This window comes from Mustela erminea, chromosome 8 (assembly GCF_009829155.1).
Source record: "Mustela erminea isolate mMusErm1 chromosome 8, mMusErm1.Pri, whole genome shotgun sequence".
Lineage (NCBI taxonomy): Eukaryota > Metazoa > Chordata > Mammalia > Carnivora > Mustelidae > Mustela > Mustela erminea.
The window spans coordinates 93703467-93723135 of record NC_045621.1 but is presented as its reverse complement, the minus strand read 5'-3'; the positions used below and the strand labels follow the sequence as shown (position 1 = coordinate 93723135).

Sequence of the window (19669 nt, the reverse complement as noted above, 5' to 3'; positions counted from 1 at the left end):
GGGCTTTTCAGGATCTGTGTGGCCGTGAGCCCTGCTTCTCAGCCCTTCCTGCCTCTGTATCACAGGCACTCAGGAGATGTGGTTATTTGAATTGAACTCTGTTGCATTATGAAGGGATTAAAATAACCTGCTGTGATTTCACCACCCAAAGTTGGGGCCATTGAAAAGCCAGAGAAGACATAACAATCATTAAAAGGCTTTAGGGAAAATTGTCAATAGCCTCGGAAATTTTGGCCATATATTCAGAGGTCTGCTTGGCCCTCTGTGTCCGTCTCAGGCTGATCAATATTACTTGTTTTAATTTGCCATTTGTAAGTTTGGTTGGCCCAACAAATCTAAACAATTCTAATGCAAAGGACAAATAAGCAGAACAGCAAATCGAACTGGATTTGTGGGCACACTGAAGCAGTATGAAACGTCGGAGCTGGGCACGGTCCTTTCACCGCCGCTAAGAATACAAATGCCTGTTTGTACGTCCTGTACAGACTCTACCATCTGCTGACCGTACAGCGCTCCTCTCCTGGAGCTTCCAGCCAGCATTTTCTGGGAAGGGAAGGCTAGACTTGGCTTTGCAAAATCTGAAGTCTTCCAGAGAGACCGGATGAAGCAGCTTAGTGTGGTGATAAATATGCCAAGCTTTGGGGTCAGGCAAGGCTTGTCCCCCCCAATCTTTCTCAGCTTTGGGGAAGTTATTTAGTCTCTCTAGATCTCATTGGCTCCACCGGTAGATCTGGGGCAGTGCAACCCACTTTGTCCAGTGGCTTTAGGGATTAAATGACGCAAGGTAGGCAAGGCACAGAGTAGGTGCTCAATACACAGTAGTAAAGGCCCAGTTTCAGAGGGCTGGTGCTGGAAGAGGCTCTGAACAGCCACCCCTGCAGTCCTTGTGCTCTGGGCCTTTTCTTCCCTCTTACGGTTACTCTGCGTTAAAATGTGAGTATGTGTATGCGAGCCCCTGGTGGAGGGCACCCCCAGGGCTACAAAAGTTCTCTGACTCCAGGGGCAGCGGAAACGCTGGCCTTAGTGCAGCAGCAGCAGATGACCATCCTGGAGAAGCACACATACACCTCTTCTCTGGAAATGATGGAACTGGGCCTTACAGATGAGGCTGAGATGGCATGTGCTTGAATTTTAGAGAGCTGCCCCACTCTGTGCGGATGGTGCCTGCTAGCTGAGTCACTGGGTTTGCTTAACGCAGTCCTGGAAAAGTTCGGCGGTGAAGCCTGGCTGGAGGCTGCTGTGGAGGTATGGAGGGTGCAGCCTTGGATGTGTTTGGGGCGCCAGAAAGAAGGGGTCTGGAGTCTGGAGAAGTAGGGAGGCTGGGTGAGGGATCCTGGAGATTCAGTTTTTAATTCTTCTGAGGAAAGACTGCTCTGGGTAAGTCTTCTTCTGAAATCTTGTGAACCATGGGTCACTTCTTCTGCGCTGTGGCCCCATTGCTGAGGGAGTTTATAATTGAGTGAGAGTCTGGGAGAGGGAAACATCCATCCCATTATCACCGTAATGAATACATAGGGGAATGAATTCAGGCTGTGGGGTCAGATGTGGTCCTGAGTGAGAATCTAGATCTTCTCCATTAAGACGAGTGACTTTGGGTTGGTTAGGTAACCAATCTTGCCTCAGGTCTGACTGCAAAATGGGATTACTAATACACCTATCTCACAGGACTGTTGTGAGGGTTAACTGGGATAATGCTGGGAAGCATTTAGCCGAATTCCTGGTTTCCGGGAAGCACTGGATCTTAACTAGGATTATGAGAAAGAGTCAGTTTTTCTTTTTCTTTCTTTCTTTTTAAGATTTTATTTATTTGACACAGAGAGAGAGAGATCACAAGTAGGCAGAGAGGCAGGCAGGGCCGGGGGTGGGGGGAAGCAGGCTCCCTGCTGAGCAGAGAGCCCAATGCAGGGCTCCATCCCAGGACCCTGAGATCATGACCTGAGCTGAAGGCAGAGGCTTAACCCACTGAGCCTCCCAGGCGTCCCAGCAAGACTGTTTCTTTTTGGATTCCCTTGCATGGATTTTCAGCTGTGAGACCTTCAGGGAGGTCACCTGTGCTTTGTGAGACTGAGTTGCTTTAGCTTCTAAAAAACAGAAGTAGCCTGAGGCACCTGCAGGTGAGGGGCCTGGGTCAGAAGACGCTGCTCCTTGGCTTTGGGTGTGTGCAGACCCGTTTGTTACGAGACCCAGCTGGAGGCAGGGTGCCTGAGCTGGTCATCTGGGGAGGTTGGGAGGTTGGGAGGGGGTCTGAAGTTCATCAGGAGAAGCAGTGTTTAGAGAGGAGTGTGTCTTCCGTTCTGACCGAGAGGAAATGCGGAGGGATGTGGTGTAGCACACTAAAGGCGGGGCTGGCTGATGAAACTTAGTGGTTGTATTTCTCAAACAGTAGGCACACGTCCAGATTTGCTGCCTAGGCTCCATCTGCACCTGTCACATATATGCCCTCGCTTGACTTTGGGATAAGCCGCTGAGGCAGCCTCAGCAACCGGGGCCTGGGAAGTGGCCCTGCCATTACATGGACCCACTTCCCAAATTTTGCTGATTTTCATGTATTAATTAATTCATTGTACACATATGGAACATTTGCTATAATCTAGATGTGGGGGATTCAGCAGAATCTAGAAACATAGAAATCTTGCACTCCAAGACTGCAGTCTTGTAGCAGATCATAGCTTATATACACGTATAATGAAGATTTTTACCATGAAGTTCAGAATCCCATGAGACTGATAAAACCTAATTGAGATTGGGAGCGGGGGTGGTTGGCGGCCAGAAGAAATGGAATGGGTGTGAGTTGTGGAGATGGGCTTTGATTTATTCCTTTTAGACACAAACCTCTCTTTCACAAAGGCATTGACCATGGGAACAGCAGTTGCCCTGCTTCCTGAAACTCTTGTCCTCTGAATGCACACTTCGTCCTCCCCCGCCTGGTCGTGCTGGCCTCCCTTCTTCAGTTATCCAAGCCCATGTAAGTTTCAATTCTAGACTCTGCTCTAGTCCCACATGGGTAAAGCAGCTCTAGACTCTGCTCTAGTCCCACATGGGTAAAGCAGCTCTAGACTCTGCTCTAGTCCCACATGGGTAAAGCAGCTCTAGACTCTGCTCTAGTCCCACATGGGTAAAGCTTCTTACCTCTTCCCGTCCCTAAGTGCTCTCCTTCTCTAGACTTTCCTCAGCATGCATCTGAACTGCTCCTTCTACCTTGACTCCATGCGACAATATGGCAATGTTTTGTCACTCCCGTGTGACACGTTTATGCTAGTTTGTAGTCCTACATCTGTGCGAACAGATGGGTAGTGTCTCCCCAGTGAGACTTCTGATAGAGGCAGTAGAGTGGTAGAGCTAAAGGAACCATTATAGATAGTATCCTCCAAACTGCTCATCCTTCATAGGGTAATACTGAAACCCAGAGAAGTGAAAGGGCCCCCAGGAGTCACTGGATGGGGATCTGGGAGTGTGACCATGTTTTATTTTATGGTTTGTGTTTATCAGGATGCTTGAATGTGTTTTTTCATTGACTGTGGATTCCCCTTTCCATGACTCACTCCCAGCAGTGGATGTAGGACGTGGTGTCACTTAGCCCCTCTAGGCGACTTGATTACCTTTTTTGCCAAATGGGTATAATAATCCAAATGAATAGACAATTATTAAATACCATGTGTCAAGAACTTTGCCAAGTTCTTGGGCATATAAAGCTGGTAAGATAGTTCTGGTCCCTGCCTTAGAGGAGCACACAATGGTAGAACTTGGTAAAGGAGAAGTTATAAGAGATTAAAAATACCTATAATAAAGGACTATGCAACATATAGGAACATGGAGCAGACCAACAGATTTTGCTTAGGAGAATTGCAAAAGTTCATTAATACCGTCCCTCCTCACCTCAACCTTGTATTATGAGATGTCAGGGAGATAACGTAGTGAAAATGTGGGGAAAATTAGACAGGACTCTATATAGATACACTATCTATGTGGATGTGATTTGTGAGGTGTTGGAGAAGGGTAAGAGAGGAGAGTGACGGCTGGGAAGAGAAGGGGGACAGGTTTTCTGATGAACCAGCACATTTTACACAGGGAAAAATTCAGGTCCATGGCTCTAGACCATCTAAACTATAGCTGTACAACTTGTAAACTCATCTTTTTGTCACAGGAATGACCAAACCTATTCATTCAGTTAATGCAGTTGAAAGCTCTCTGTGACTTCGGGTGTTAATCACCATTATCTTTTCCTTGGAAGAAGATGGCTGGGAAGACCAGTGATAGAAGAACAGGTAAGATATTGGTGACGATTAGACTTTTGGAATTGGTTCCCCATTCCAAACCCATATGGAAACCCATTGTGGTGACGGGCTATGTCTTGTCAGGGTGATGAGCCCTGATGGGCTGGTGAGAGATTCCCTTTCCTCCCTCTGTGCCCTGTGTCCCAGAACCATGGATATTTGAATAGTGTGTTGTTTTGAAATGAGTACTTTGCAAACACGAACAGCTGTCATAATGAAAACACAATGTTCAGAGAAATATTACTTGGTTAGGATTCACAATAGCATGGGTCAAAGGACATTGCCCAAAGCAAAATAATTATGTATGGTGAATGTCTGACATAATCCCAGGAGGCACTCCTGAAAACAACAACACCAACAAAAACCCTTAGTATTAATTTGTGTGATGTCCTTGACACTTGGTTCTGCCGAAACTCAGGAGGAACATCCCTCTAGAGCTCAGTGAAACAGGGAAAAGTGACCACAGGGCACCCTCTGGTGGTGAGGCAGGCCCACTACAGTTCATGCCCTGAGTCTTTGCCTTTGTGGTGGGGAAACCTTAGGACCGCTCAGGTTTTTAGTGTCCCAGATGTGGAGGGACATCTTCTGTCTGCTAAGAGAATGTTCTGAGGGTCTTCTTGCTTGGCTCCGTAGCAATGAAAGAGGCAAGCACTGTGGAGTCTTGCATAAATAGTTCATTATTAGAGCGAAAATGTTGCAGGGGAAGCCCTCTGTAAATCACTGTGACACTTGGCTAATTCAACCAGAACTAGAGCCCCATGTCTTATACAGCCGTCTGTCTTTCCTTCTTTGCTTCCTCCACTTCATCAACATTAACCAGCAAGGGGTACTCTTTCTTTGAAGTTGAATCTGTGTTATACTGCCTTGGAAACAGCAGTGATTGCAGAACCCCCAAACCATTAGTGAGCTCTCTTCTTTGTGGCACCATGTGCCTTCAGGAAGCACAGTTGGAAAGAGGAAGACTGGTAAGGAGATCATTCAAATTGACCAGTTGTCATCTCACCCCAGGAGGGATGCCTTCAACACCAATCATTGCACAATGTCACATTGTTGTTGGTATAACCTTGGGTGACAAAGGGCCTGTGATCTCAGGGATCATGACTGGACCTCTCCTCAGCTCAATTTCGCCACAGTGCCATGTGATAACAGCAGCATCTTAAAAAAAGAAGGGAGGTCATTTAACTGGTGGCCCCTCAACCAGATAGCCCTGGTTTTGTCTCAGGCTAAAGCTGACCAAGACACCCCAGGTCAGCTGGCAACATTGGCAATTCAGCAGGACATACATTCCCAGTCTGTGCCTGGATGTTTTTTTAGTCATTTGTGTGTCATGACAAAGCAGCAAAGCCAGGTCAGAAAATAGAGTATCTGGCACCCTCACTTCGCAAACACCTGGGGCAGACTTGTGTTTATGGGAGCAAGCATCTGAGACAACAAGTACTGGGTCGCCTGCAGCTTGAATCCGTGTGTGTGGTGGGGGTGGGGTGGGGTTGCAGGCCTGTGCTTTAGCCACTGGATTCACTGTCACCTCAAGAGTCCATTCTTTTGTGATGACAAATAATGCCTGGTGGCTAATAGAGGATTTGCCCTCACATAGGCTTTGCTGTCACGGCTCCTAGAGCCTCTGAGTAGCCATGTGTGGGGGGCAGGGTGGGGGAGGGATCTGGGGGAGCCTGGGGAGGACACTGTTGTTCCTGATAGTGGCATCTCCTGAAGCAGAAACAAGTCCAGGCCACCCGTGGGTCCCAGAGTTGTTGTAACTGGCTCCGGTTCCCTCAAAGCAGAGCGTTAGGTGTAGGTCTCCTTATCGGCAGCCTGGAAGGATCTAGTCCTAGCCCATTTTGCTCAGGGGTGACTGTTTTGGGGCAGCGAAGCAGGGGTGGGCTAATGGGTAGATGGTAATAACCTATAGTTAGGAGATATGCCACAGGGAATTAAAGCAGGAGATATGCCACAGGGAATTAAAGCAGCATTTTTTCCCCACTTTTTTTTTTTTTTTAACAACCAGTCCAAATACTTTCAACCTTGCATTAATTTGTGTAGTACGTGTACACTATTAACTAAAACATGTTAACCCAATGTCAAAACCATTTTTAAAACCAATTAGATTTTAAGTGTTTTATATTTTCATATTCAAAGAGCTCCTGCCCAGTATATACTGGAAATCACTGCATGCAAACACTTGTTTATAACTTTAGGAATCATCAAAGGGAAACATAAGGAGGTAACCTGTCAGGCATGGAATGATCTTCAAAGGGATTTTCCCACTGTGCATTTGAAGAAGATTCCATCACCATTGAGAGTGTTCTTTCCCTGGAAATCCTCAGGAAAATCACTTATTGAGAAAACTCCTTAATCGGTGCCCATGGATGGGAAGGGGGCTTATGCAGAGTGTGTTGACTGACCTGGTCTGCCCTGGAATCTACAGTAGACATTTGATTATCTGTAGATATTAGATGGTCTGGTAAAGTTGCTAGATAGCACTTGATGAGAACATTTCTTTTTGACTCCCCGGTAGAGATCCCCCTGTGGGTCAGTTGCTCATGTTGACAGCTCTGAATGCTGCCTTTCAGCTGGACACGTGATCTATACCCAGAGCAAAAAAGTGGACTTACTCTGTGGGATACTGTGAAAGTGTGGGGCATGATCAGTAAGAATAAAAGTTTATTTAAAAAGAGAGAGAGGGTAACAGAGAAGCTCTTTTGGTGTTGAAATTTCCAACTGACGGAACATTCATTATTGCTCTTCTAGACCTGTAATAAGTGAGGTCCAGCCTGAGAGCCCAGGGATGCCGGTGTGGGTCCTCCCATACCGTCTCATCTGAGAAAGCCCAAGGGTAAAGCACAGCTTTGTAACACACTTACCTGGTGCTCCCCGATTGCTCTAACTTGGGACATTTCATTGATCCATTCAACAGATAATTACCAAATACCTACTATGTGCCAGGGATACAAGAGTGAACAACCATTCAAATTGATCTTCTCAGATACTTCATTTTAAATGTTTATCAAAGTAATAAATAGTAAAGAAAAGCTTAGTAATGACAAGAAGCTGTCTTTTGCCTGGTCATTAACCTGCCCCAACCCCTTCTTTGATCTATTTAGAATTTAATTTTTGTGGTGATGGGCTCCTTATAATGTCCTATATCTCTATTTCTTGATTTATGAATGATAGAGACTAGTTTTTAATTTCCACTATGAAAAATGAGGAATTGGCTCATTTATACCATGGTCACCTATTCTCACTTCTCGTCTTCCTACTTCTCGACATTTAATAATTCTTACCAAATTATTATTATTATTTGTTTCCTTCTCATCTCAAATCAAGGGAGAAGGGCCTTTGAGAACACCACTCAGAAAAAGTGGGGTTCTCTGCCAGAAAGAGCAACTTGCAAATTTTTGGCCCTTTAGGTACCAAATTTCTCTGAGTGTCCTTCTTGTGAATGGTGCTTGTTGTCACTCTTTGAGTCCTGGATCCCAGATCTGTGGCTCCATTTCACTTTTCTTGTGTAAGCTGATGACTGATTTATGCTGAGGGTGTACACACTGACCTACGTTCTTGCCCATAATAGGGAACCACAGTTTCCTCTGACATGCATCACATCTGCTGAAAACCTTTTCTTCCTCAGTTTAGATAGGTAATGCCAGGTCTTTGGGGATTGGCATGGGGGACATGGATTTCTCCTCAACTCTATGAACTCAAACTCTCAAACTCTTTTCCAAAAAAATAGCCTCACCTCTTGTCTTTCTTACTTTTTCATGTTTACTGAACCGTGCTCTCTGGTTTTCCAATGGTTGGCTCCTTTCCTACTCCAAGATGGCCAAGAGATTTATCTCTTGTGCCAGTTTGGTCTGTGGGTGCTATGATACTGTGGAGAATGAGATCTCCTTAGGGAACTACACAATGTTTGATTCCCTAACATCCGTTCCATTTAAGAGGGAAGGGTCTAAAGCAGCCAGGATCATCTCCTTCCCTGGGCCAGTGAATAATGTAGAAAAAGGCAAGCTGTCTGGCTTTGAGCACTGTGATGTGAGGAGAAGCCTGCTGAGGGTTTCTAGGAAAGGTAACTTTTCTCCTGCAAGTGGGGAAAGATGATCTCTCTATATCATCTGGGCCTTGTCATCCTGGATATGATTTCTGCTGTAGCCATCTTGCATCCAGAATAAATCTTTTTTTAAAAAAATATTTTATTTATTTATTTGACAGAGATCACAATTAGGCAGAGAGGCAGGCAGACAGAGAGAGAAAGAGAGAGAGAGAGAGGAGGAAGCAGGCTCCCTGCTGAGCGGAGTGCTGGATATGGGGCTCGATCCCAGGACCCTGGGATCACGACCCGAGCCAAAGGCAGAGGTTTAACCCACTGAGCCACCCAGGCGCCCCCCCAGAATAAATCTTAAGCCAACTTTGAGAATGCCAAAAGAGCTTGAGAGACAAGGTCCTTGACAACTTCATCGAGCCACTGAATTAACCAACCCTCAATCCACCCCCAGTCTGGCCTTCTAGACTTTCTGTCATATGAGAGAACATCTTTATATTGTTTAAACCAGTTTGATTAAAGGGTTCTGAAATCAGACCAACTGGTATGATTTCTGATGTCATTTTTGGAAGCAGTGCAAAAGGGACCTGTGATGCTGTGTCTCTCATCCGTGGAGGTATAGACATGTGCGAACCTTAGTTCCTCATCCCATTTTGCTTTCATTACTACCAAGAATAATATTTTTTAATTGGGGTATAATTGACATATAACATCCTATTAGTTTCAGGTGTACAATATAGTGACTTGATTATTTATATATATACTGAGATAAAACACTGTAAAAGTGTAGTTAATGTTCATTACCACACAGTTATAATTTCTTTCCTTGTATTGAAAACTTTTAAGATTTATTCTTTTAGCAACTTTCAAATATACAGTATAATATTATTGGTTATAGTTGACTTGCTGTACGTTCTTTGTCCAGAATTTATTTATTTTATAACTGGAAGTTTATACATTTTGCTTATCTTCACCCATTTTGCTCACCCCATCCCCTGCCTCTGGCAACCACCAATGTGTTTTCTGTGCCTTTGAATTCAGTTTTTATTTTAGGTTCCACATTACAAATGAGATCATGCAGTATTTGTCTTTCTCTGTCTAGTTTATTTCACTTAGCATAATACCTTAGAAGTCCATCCATGTTGTTGCAGGCAAGTTTTCCTTCTTTTTATGAATGAATAGTATTCCATTCATCTTTATTCATCTGTCTATGTCCAATGGACACCTAGATTGCTTCCATAAATTCGCTATTATAAATAAAGCTGCAAAGCACATGGGAGGGGCAGTGCATATTTCTCTTCAGTTAGTGTTTTTGTTTCCTTCAGATAAATACCTAGAAGCAGAATTGTTGGATAATGTGGTAGTTATGTTTTTAAGTTTTTGAGAAAACTCCGTACTATTTTCCATAGTGACTGCACTGATTTACATTCCCACCAACGGTGCATGAAGAAGATTCCCTTTTCTCCACATCCTCACCAGCACTTATTTCTTGCCTTTTGATGACAGTCATTCTAACAGGTGTGAGATGGTATCTCATTGTGGATATGTGTTTCCCTGATAATTAGTGATACTGGGCATCTTTTCATGCACCTGTTGGCCATCTATATGAGTTGTATAAGTTTTTCATGTATTTTGGATGTTAATCCTTTATCAAATATATGATTTACAAATAATTTCTCCCATTCAGTATGTTGTCTTTTCATCTTGTTGATCATTTCCTTTGTTGTACAAAAGTTTTTAGTATAATGTAGTTCTCCTTTTTTATTTTTGCTTTTGTTGCTTTCATTTTTGGTATCAAATCTAAAAATCATCACCTAGACTAATGTCAAGGAGCTTACTGCCCATGGTTCTTTCTAGGAGTTTTATGGTTTCAGGTCCTGTGTTTAAATTTTTAATCCATTTTGATTTGATTTTTGTCTGTGGTGTGAGATAGTAGTTTAGCTTCATTCTTTTGCATGTGGCTGTCCAATTTTTCCAACACCATTAGTGGAAAGACTATCCTTTCCCCAGTTGTATATTCTTGGGTTGGTTGGTTTGTTTGTTTTTGGTCATGAATTAGTTTACCATATCAGTGGAGGTTTATTTCTGGGCTCTCTAGTCTATTCTATTGATCTATGTGTCTGCTTTTATGCCAATACCATACTGTTTTGATTACTATAGCTTTGTAGTGTAGTTTGAAATCTGGGGGCATGATACCTCTGGTTTGTTCTTCTTTCTCAAGATTGCTTTGTCTATTCAGGCTTCTTATAGAAATTCCAATACAAATTTAAGAATTATTTGTTCGAATTCTATTAAAAAAATGCCATTGATATTTTGCATTTAATCTGTAGATTCCTTTGGGTGCTATAGACACTTAAACAATATTCATACTTCCAATCCATGAACATAGAATATTTTTCATTTATTTATTTCCAGTTTATTTCATCAGCATCTTATAGTTTTCAGTGCATAGGTTTTCCCCCTTTATGGCTGAATTCATTCCTAGGTATATTATTCTTTTTCATGTGATTGCAATTGGGATTACTTCATTTTCTTTCTGATAATTCATTATCAGTGTATAGAAATACAACAGATTTTTGTGTGTTGATTTTGTATCCTGCAATTTTACTCAATTCATTGATTAGCTCCAACAGTCTTTTGGTGGAGTCTTTAGGGTTTTCTATATATAACATGTCATCTGCAAATAGTGGAAGTTTTATATCTTCTTCCTTTCTGATTTGGATGTCTAGTGTTATGTGTGTTTGTTTTGTTTTGTTTTGTTTTTTGCCTAATTGTTCTGGCTAGGGCTTCTAATACTAGATTGAATAGAAGTGGTGAGAGAGAACATCCTTGTCTTGTTCTGACTGTAGAGGAAAAGCTTTCAGATTTTCAATGTTGAGTATGGTGTTAGCTATGGGCTTGTCATATATGACCTTTATTATGTTGAGAGTTTTATCATTATTAAATGTTGAATTTTGTCAGATTCTTTTTCTGTGCCTATTGAGATGATGGAATGATCTTTACCCTTCATTTTGTTAATGTGGCATACCATGTTGATTTGTGGTTTTTGAACCATTCCTCCATCCCTGAAATAAATCCCACTTAATCCTGGAGTATGGTCCTTTTAATGTATTGTTGAATTCTGTTTGCTAATATTTTGTTGAATATTTTTGCATCTATATTCATCAGGGATATTGATCTATAATTTTATTTTCCTATGGCGTCCTTGTTTTGACAATAGGGTAATGCTGGCCTTGTAAAATGAGTTTGGAAGGGTTCCCATTTCTTCTATATTTTAAGGTGCATACAGTAATTATTACACAAAATGAGTTTCCTGCCTTTATATCTTATTCTATGCTTTAGCTTCCTGAACTGCCCAACCCATTTGACACTTCACTTTTTCTTTTCCTTTTGACTCCCACGGGTACTGACCTTTTGTTTATTCCATTCTTACAACCTTCCTCTTCCCTAATGTAGGGATTTAAAAATCCACCTGGGAGGATGGACAGGACACAGGAGCACGACATACTGCAGCCCTACTGAAAGCACCAGAAGTGTGGTGTTGACAAGATCACACATGAAGCAGATCTGATTGCTGTCGGTGTGGCTCCATCAGTTGCTGGGGCTGGGCTGGCTGACTCGAGGGACTGAGTCTCTCCCCATTCTGGATCTTCGTGGTCTGTGTGTTGCCCTTCATAAGCTGTATACATGACCAAAGAGGATACTTTTTCTGGAGAGGAAGAACTTTCCTTTGGTCGAAGAGACACAGTATATTGATGACCTGAAAAACACACAGCTTTTGAGCCCATCTGCCGACATTGTAATAGGAGCCTTTCTTAATTTCTGGAGTCCTCAGTGCATTTTCTAGGTCTGTAAACAAGAACAGTAAGAGGTTGTGTGGAAACGATGGGGCTGCCATTTCTCAGCTTTCATTTTTCATTTAACTTGGAAACAAGCTGTAGGGACTCAACTTGTGTTGCTTGTAATTTCAACCAAGAATAAAATGGATAATACACATCTGTGTAGCTTATGGAGGAATTCATGGCGTCCTTAGCAACAGACTTACACTATTTTGTCCAGCTTGCTAATTGATTAAAAAATATGTATGTATTGCAAAGTTCATTTATTGATTGAGAGGCGAGTGAAAAGGATAGCTTCTCTAATTAAAACTGATTGGAGCTGTGAAAGTTTAATTAATTGGATGCATGTCACTTCATTTCCATGTTATGTTGTGTACAGCGTTCTGTTTTCATAATTAACGTGTTGTGTCAGGGTGGTGGGTGTCTCTCTAATTAACAGTCTGAGGGAAAAGTGATGTATGGGCCTGCTGAACAGGCGGAGTGAGTGCAAAGAGAAGTCCCAGCCAGAATCCGCAGTTTCTGTTCCCTGTGGTGGGTTTCCTGCCATTTTATCACCCTTTGTTCAGTACATGAGGTTTTTGGTGGCTCTTCCCAGAGACTGCTCTTTGTTTCTTTCCTCCGTGTTTCCCAGTCAGCGGACAGGGAGGTCGGATGACCCTTGCGGAGACTGCAGGGGTGACAAGAGTCACCTGGTTGGGGGAGAGTCACTCCGATCATTCTCTCCTTTGAACTCCCTCACGGTTCACCTCATTCAGTCCTTGCTGGGCTACCCCTTTAGCTGCACAAATGTTCATGCAGGGTGTACTCTCTGCAAGGTATGGTGGTGGATGACTGGCTTTGAGCCCAGGCTCCACCTTCTTCCTAGACATGTGACCTTGGGGAAATTACCTAGATTCTCTGTGTCTCAGTTTCCTCATTTATAAAGTGGGAATACTAAACCCTTCTTAGTAACAGTGTTGTGGGCTTATGTGAAATAACGAAGATGGCATCTTTAGCACACGGTGTCAGCCTGTAGCTACTGAACATTTTTGTGTTTCCTATATCGTTTTTTCCCCCTCTTTTTACATCTTTATTTGAATCATGCTTTTGTGGATTCTTACTTCTAACTGACCTCACCCCTCTGGCTTCCTCCTCAAATCCATACCCTACTTTGGACACAGAATTATTTTTCCCCAAATAAAAAGTTGGTTATGGATGCTTTGCTGCAACCCTAAAGGCACTCTTTTGCCCAGATGATGTTTCAACTGTGCAGTGTGGGAATTCTCAGCCCTGTAAAAGCTAGCCGCACTGTCTGCTTGGCCAGTCTTACCAACAGTTCCTCCTTTCCTCAACCCTCCAGTCACCACCCGCCCACCCCAGTGCCTCATCTCCCTCACAGCTGAGCACAGCCTGCCCTTTTCGTCTTTTGCCCACAAGTCTCCGTTTCTCTGAAAAGCAAATATCCTACCAGTTTTTCACATTCAGCTCAAATGTCTCCTTTTTGGTGAAGTCCTGTCTCCATCCACAGCATAATTTTTTTGTATGGAGTCTGTCTTCCTCCTGAGACAGGAAGTTCTCCAGGCTGGGGCTGTGTCTTGGTCATCTTCGTGTCCTAGAACCGAGCAAGAGTGTAGCGTGAAGCAGACTCTTAATGACTACTGAATGACGGATACAAAGAGTAAAATTTTCTTCAAGCAGAATTACTATCTAATATCTGCCTTCCCACAAGACTGTTGGCTCCATTCAGCCAGGGGGCATTTCTGTTTTGTTCAGCGTGGTTCCCTGTTGCCTGGCACATGATAGGTGCTCAATAAATAAATAAAATTAGCACATCACCTGGTCTGTATACCTTATAGGTATATTGTGAGAGGACATATTGGTGATGAAGATAAAAGTTCTTAAAGTTTTAAAAAATGATTGAAAATAGAGCAAGATTATTTACAATAGAATAATAGTTGCTACAGATGTTATTGCCACGACAGATGTTATTATTGCTGGGGGGGTGGTGCGCCTTTCTCTTTTTGGAGTAGATTTCCTGAGTAGCATGGCCTCTGGATGCTTCTAATGGTGTCATCACAGCTAGAGTTCCCCTCTTAATCATCAGAGAGGGATCCTGAAGCCTTTGCTCAGCCAATACTGCAACTGAGCTGCTGTGAGTCTCATCCTAGCCCTTTAAAAAAATCATATAATCCTATAACTCTCTGTTTTTCTACAATAAGCTATTGTCCTACCTCAGTGACATGTGTAATAAATAATGCATTCTGGTAATTTTAGAAAATCAATTTATTTCCAGGTACTTACGTAGAGTTTAATCAATATTTATACTTATCCAAGGAATTTTCTTTCTTTCTTTCTTTCTTTCTTTCTTTCTTTCTTTCTTTCTTTCTTTTTTTTTTTTCACTAAGAGGGATTTTCTCTTTTCTTTCTATAATAAGTATCAATTAATAAGTCTTTCCTTTGGTGTAAAACCCACAAAACAAAACCCAGCCATGAGGATCGTCTCCATGTCCCTTCTGACTAATCTGGGAGAATCTTCAGGAAATAGGGACAAATACTGTGTTCCAGTTTTGCTATCCCTTCTCATGTGAATGTAGTTCAGGAAATTGGATTATGCTTCAGGCCTGCTACCTCCAACCCAATACCAGTGCCATTCTGTCAGCACTGTTTACAGCCCGGGGATCTGGACATTATAAAAACCCAAGGTGATCTAAAACAGCTTCACATTGAAATGACTTTTTTCAAAGGCTGATCCCTCCACATCAAAATTTAATATTAATTTAAAAAAAATTCAGGCCCTGAACTCTTTCTCCAGGTATATCTTGAATCTCATGGAAAACCAAGGAATGCTGGCCATAGGAAGTTTAGCCGGGGTGAAGGCCCTCGGGGGTCAGAAGTTCTGGGTTCTAGGCGGGCTTGCACTTGTTGATGATGTGTTAAGGGAAAGTCACTCAACTTTCTGGGACTTTAGTGTCCAGGTCCATTGAATGAAGAGGCTGATTCAGTGATTCTAGTGAGCCTGCACGTAGCCAGTCCATAAGGATACTTACTGCATTCCTCCCTTGTACCAGCATTGTGCTGGTGCCGCAGACCCAGCCATGAAGAAGCCTCACCAGGCTAGATGCTGATGCAAGACCCCAGTGTGCCCAGTGCTCAGGCCCAAAGCACAGTCCATGGACCTGCGTGACTGGCTTGGGCCAAAGTCATCTTTTCCTGCCAACTTTCAGGCCTGTGTGTGAGTTGAGCCCTGCTCACCAGTTCAGCCTCCCACCCTGCACAGCTTTGGTTTCCCTTCGCTTCGTTCCCCTTCTTGCTGATTGACTTCACCCCAAGGCAGAATACAGGGGAACTTGTAAAAACATTGACTTTGAAGAAGAGGAAGTGGGCAGAGCTTACCTCCCTCTCCTCTCTGAGTCTCCTCAATTCTTCTTTTCTCCCAGGGATTGTTTTGGGTTCCCAGGGCCAACATGGGGAGGAAGTTAAAGCCCGTTCCACAAAAGGTCCTTTCAGGGCAACGGATGCCTCCTTCCTTAAGTTATAGATGAAGAGGAGCCTCTGGCATTCAAGGGAGAGCCAAAGAAAATATACTTGAATGATTGGGGGCTGTGCCCACTCAGAATATGGAAGCAGGTTTGTTTAAAAAGTCCTGTTTTCCCTTACCAGGCAAAAAGAATAGCAGTTAGGAAGGTCTCAAGGCACATCGGAGGAGCAGACAGGCGAGGGGAGCTGGGGTAGGGCTGGATGAGGCAGACTTGGGGGCCATGTGATTCAGACACTGTATGTTACCTTAAGACAGTGGGTCTCAAACTCTAGCAATGCCAGAATCACCTATAGGGGCTTGTTCAAACTCAGATTCATTATGGCAGATTCAGTAGGTCTGGGTGGAGCTTGAGAATCCCCTTTTCTAATTCTAACAAGTTTCCAGGTGATGTTGATTGTGCTTTTCACACCCCTGTGCTAAGGTGAATGTTTTTAAGGGAGTATAGTCTTAAACAGTGTAATATTGGCTGAACCAAGCATTTCCCTGGAATATTAATAATCCAAGATGAAAGCCCTGGATATGTTTTCTACAATAGGAATACCTATAGCTATGAGACTTTAGAAAGATGTTGCTCAAGTGTGGTTCATAAACCATTTCTATCAGAACCATGTAGGACCCCAATATTCAACATGGCTTCCAGACCAGCAACATGGGCATCACTGTGTGTTGGTTAGAGAGACAGAACCCCAGGCCTCACCCCTACAGAACCAGAACCTACTTTGAAGGAAAATTCCCCCGTGACTTGTAGGCCCATTATAGTTTGAGCAATATTGTTCTCAGGGTTTTACAGATGTGCCTCTAGGGTGAGTGGTATTGGGCTGGGGCTGGGCATAATGGAAAATGTCATTTATAATAATAATATAATAATTCAGAATTATTGCATCATAGCTCAGTCTGACTGTTGAGGTGGTGTGACCATGGATGGGGACTTTGCCAGGGACAGTGGCTCAAGCCTTCACAGAATTTATATTCCTGGAAACCAAGCCCTCAGGAAGTCAGGGTGCCTTCAGTGTATAGACTGTCAGCAGTGACTGTATATTTTTGAAGATGATATGCAGTGTATGGTAGTTCCCTTTTATTTATGGGGAATGTTCTAAGACCCTTAGTGGATGCCTGAAACTGTAGATAGTACCAAGCCTTATGTATTTGCCTATACATACATACCTATGACAAAGTTTAATTTATGAACTTGGCACAGTAGGAGATTAACAACAGTAACTAATAAATAGAATAATTACAACAATAGACTGTAGGAAAATTTATGTGAATGTGGTCTTTCTGTCTCAAAATATCTTACCGTACCATACTTACCCTTCTTGTAATTAATGTTGTGAGATGAGAAAATGCCTCCATGATGAGATGAAGTAGGTGAATGGCGCAGGCACTGTGAGGTAGTGTCACACTACTGCTGACCTGACAATATGTCGGAAGGAGGATCCTCTGTTTCTGGACCACAGTTGACTGGGGGTAACTGAAATCACAGCTGTAAACACGGTCCCAACTGGCTAAAGCAAAATGGGAATTCTCATGTGCCTGGGAAGCCCAGGTTCTGGTTTGGGCTCGCCTAGGTCAAGAGACTCATGGGGACTTTCTTATTCACCATTGCTTGGCTCTTCTCTTTCATGATGATTCATTCTAAGGTTCTTCCTTACAGTAGCAAGAGATAGCTGCAGCAGTCCCAGATCTTGTATCTTTTCGGCTTTATCGAACTCCATGGGGAAGTATGAGAATCTCTTATTCTACAGTGTCATTGAAAGTCTGATTGGGTCGTATGTTCATCTCTGGACCAATCTCTTCCAGTTATAGTGGAGATTTGTTTTACTGATTGGATTGGGTCTGAGTCTTATGCTCAACATTTAGAGTTGGGCGTGGGCAGAGCTCCATAGAGATGAACACAGAAAATAGGGAAGTAGTGTGGTATAATAAAAAAAAAATTGGCACCTGGTTTTTGTCCTCAGTTCCTGGCATAGAATGCGTAGGACTCTTGGAATATACTGTCCTTTTACGCTGATGAGATGACTCAAGACAGGTTCCTAGATAGCTTCAGGGTAGGAACTGGTTACCAGTGAGACCAAGCCATGATTATAGGGTTAGAACTTTCATGCCCACCTCCTAACTCTAGGAAGGGGAGGAGGGTTGAAGATTGAGTTCTGGCACCAATGCCCAATGATTTCATCACCCATGTTTACATAATATAATCTCTATTAAAAACCCCTAAATGCTGGGGTTCAAAGAGCTTTCAGGTTGGTGAAAACCTCCAGGTGCTTGAAAGGTGGTGTACCTAGAGAGAACATAGAAGTTCTGTGCAGGACCCCATACCTGACCCCACATATTCCTTCCATTTGTCTGTTCCTGAACTGTATCTTTTACGATAAACCAGTAATGTAAATACAGTGATTTCCTGAATTCTGTGAGTTGTTCTAGCAAATTACTGAACTTGAGGGGAAGATTGTGGGAACCCCTGGATTTATAGAGGACCAGTCAGTCAGAAGCATGGGTGGCAGCCTGGGACTTGTGACTGGTGTATGAAGGTGGGGGGCAAGCTCTTGGGACTCATCCCTTAATCTGTGGGGTCTCCAGTCACTCTGGGTAGTTAATGTCAGAATTGAATTGAATGGTTGAATACCCACTTAGTGTTAGAGAATCAGAGAATTGGTGTTGGAAAAGCCACCACATATTTGGTGTTGAGGGAAAGACCCTCAGGTGGGTCAGTGGAGGCTGGTGTTCAGAAAGCGTATGCCCACTGTATTCCTCCTCCCAGGTTGGATTCCAGATCCGCTTCTTCTAAGGGACTGATGAGTCCCATGGGCATCGCACTCTGATAGGACACCATCTTCCTTCCAATCCCGGATATCGCAGCTCAGCAGGGAATGGTTCACAGTTTGACAGAGAGAATAAAAGTTAAAATCTGCAGTGGGCTGGGGACTATAAATGGATATGATTTTCCTTGCAGCTAGTTTGCCACTATGTATTGACTTCAACATTTTCTTACACTTTGGCCCATTAATGTTAAGTTTTGGACATTTTTCCTGGGGAATGATCTAGCATATGCTTCAGGTAAAGCATTATCTATCGACCATTGTTTATATTAGGAAAAAAAAAACAACCAACCATGAAAAAAATGTCAAACATTGTGGAATTGATTAAATAAATTTCAGCATGTCAGTATTTCCCTGGATAGAATATTGTGTAAGCAGTAAAAATTACAAAGAATTTAAATCTATGAGCAAATGATGTATGTTAAGTGAACATTGTATTCACTTAGTATAGAATGTCTTCTGAATTATACTGGCCAGGCTTTAATAAAAGGATCAGAAACACACCAATACAGGAACAATAACCAGATTAGTGGGATAATTGGTATTTAAGTTCTTTTTCTTCTATTTTTCTTTGGTATTTTTGACTTGTCTGTAAGCATGCTGTCACTGTGTCTGATTTCCAGGGTAAGACACAGAAGGGCAAAAATTAGAGTTCTGCCTTTATAATCAGGGGAAGAGTTCAAACTGTTCCTCAGCAGCACCTTCCACAAATATTGAATTTTAGACTCTGCTCCATGGAACTGTCAAGGAGGCAAGGGAAGGAGAGTTTATGGGCTACGTTGATTTGTACTCCTTTCATGCCTGTAACTTAGCCACATGAGAGGAGTCCTCTTAGGAAGTGCTGGTAGGAGGTACACATCAAAGGCTGGGACAATAGGGATGAGGCCTGTCTGCTCCCTGGAGGAGGGTGTGCTCAGGGAGGGAGGAAGGCTGGGGGACTGGCAATTCCCCTGGGTAGGCTCAGCGGGGATGAAGGGCCTGGTGCATTTTTCAAGTCTGGGAGGTGTAAACTTTCACCAGTTGGGCAATTGAACTTAAATCACTGCCAAGGACATTGGGGCCTGAGAGGTTTTCCACGGTGGTTATGTTAGCCTCCAGCTTCTTTGGAAGGCTGGTCTCTTGAAGACCAAGCCTAGGAGAAGATGTGCTTGGGGGAACTGCATCCCTGTGTTTCCTCTTTTCCTGCC

At 43.1% G+C, this 19669-nt stretch overlaps 1 long non-coding RNA gene across 1 annotated transcript; it reads left to right on the top strand.

Annotated features, from left to right (window-relative positions):
• The first annotated feature begins 2838 nt into the window (after positions 1-2838).
• Positions 2839-12361, top strand: LOC116597860. The gene is made up of 3 exons (XR_004288818.1): positions 2839-2965; positions 4145-4265; positions 11764-12361. It is a non-coding gene; the product is annotated as an uncharacterized LOC116597860 (long non-coding RNA).
• Positions 12362-19669: the final 7308 nt, after the last annotated feature.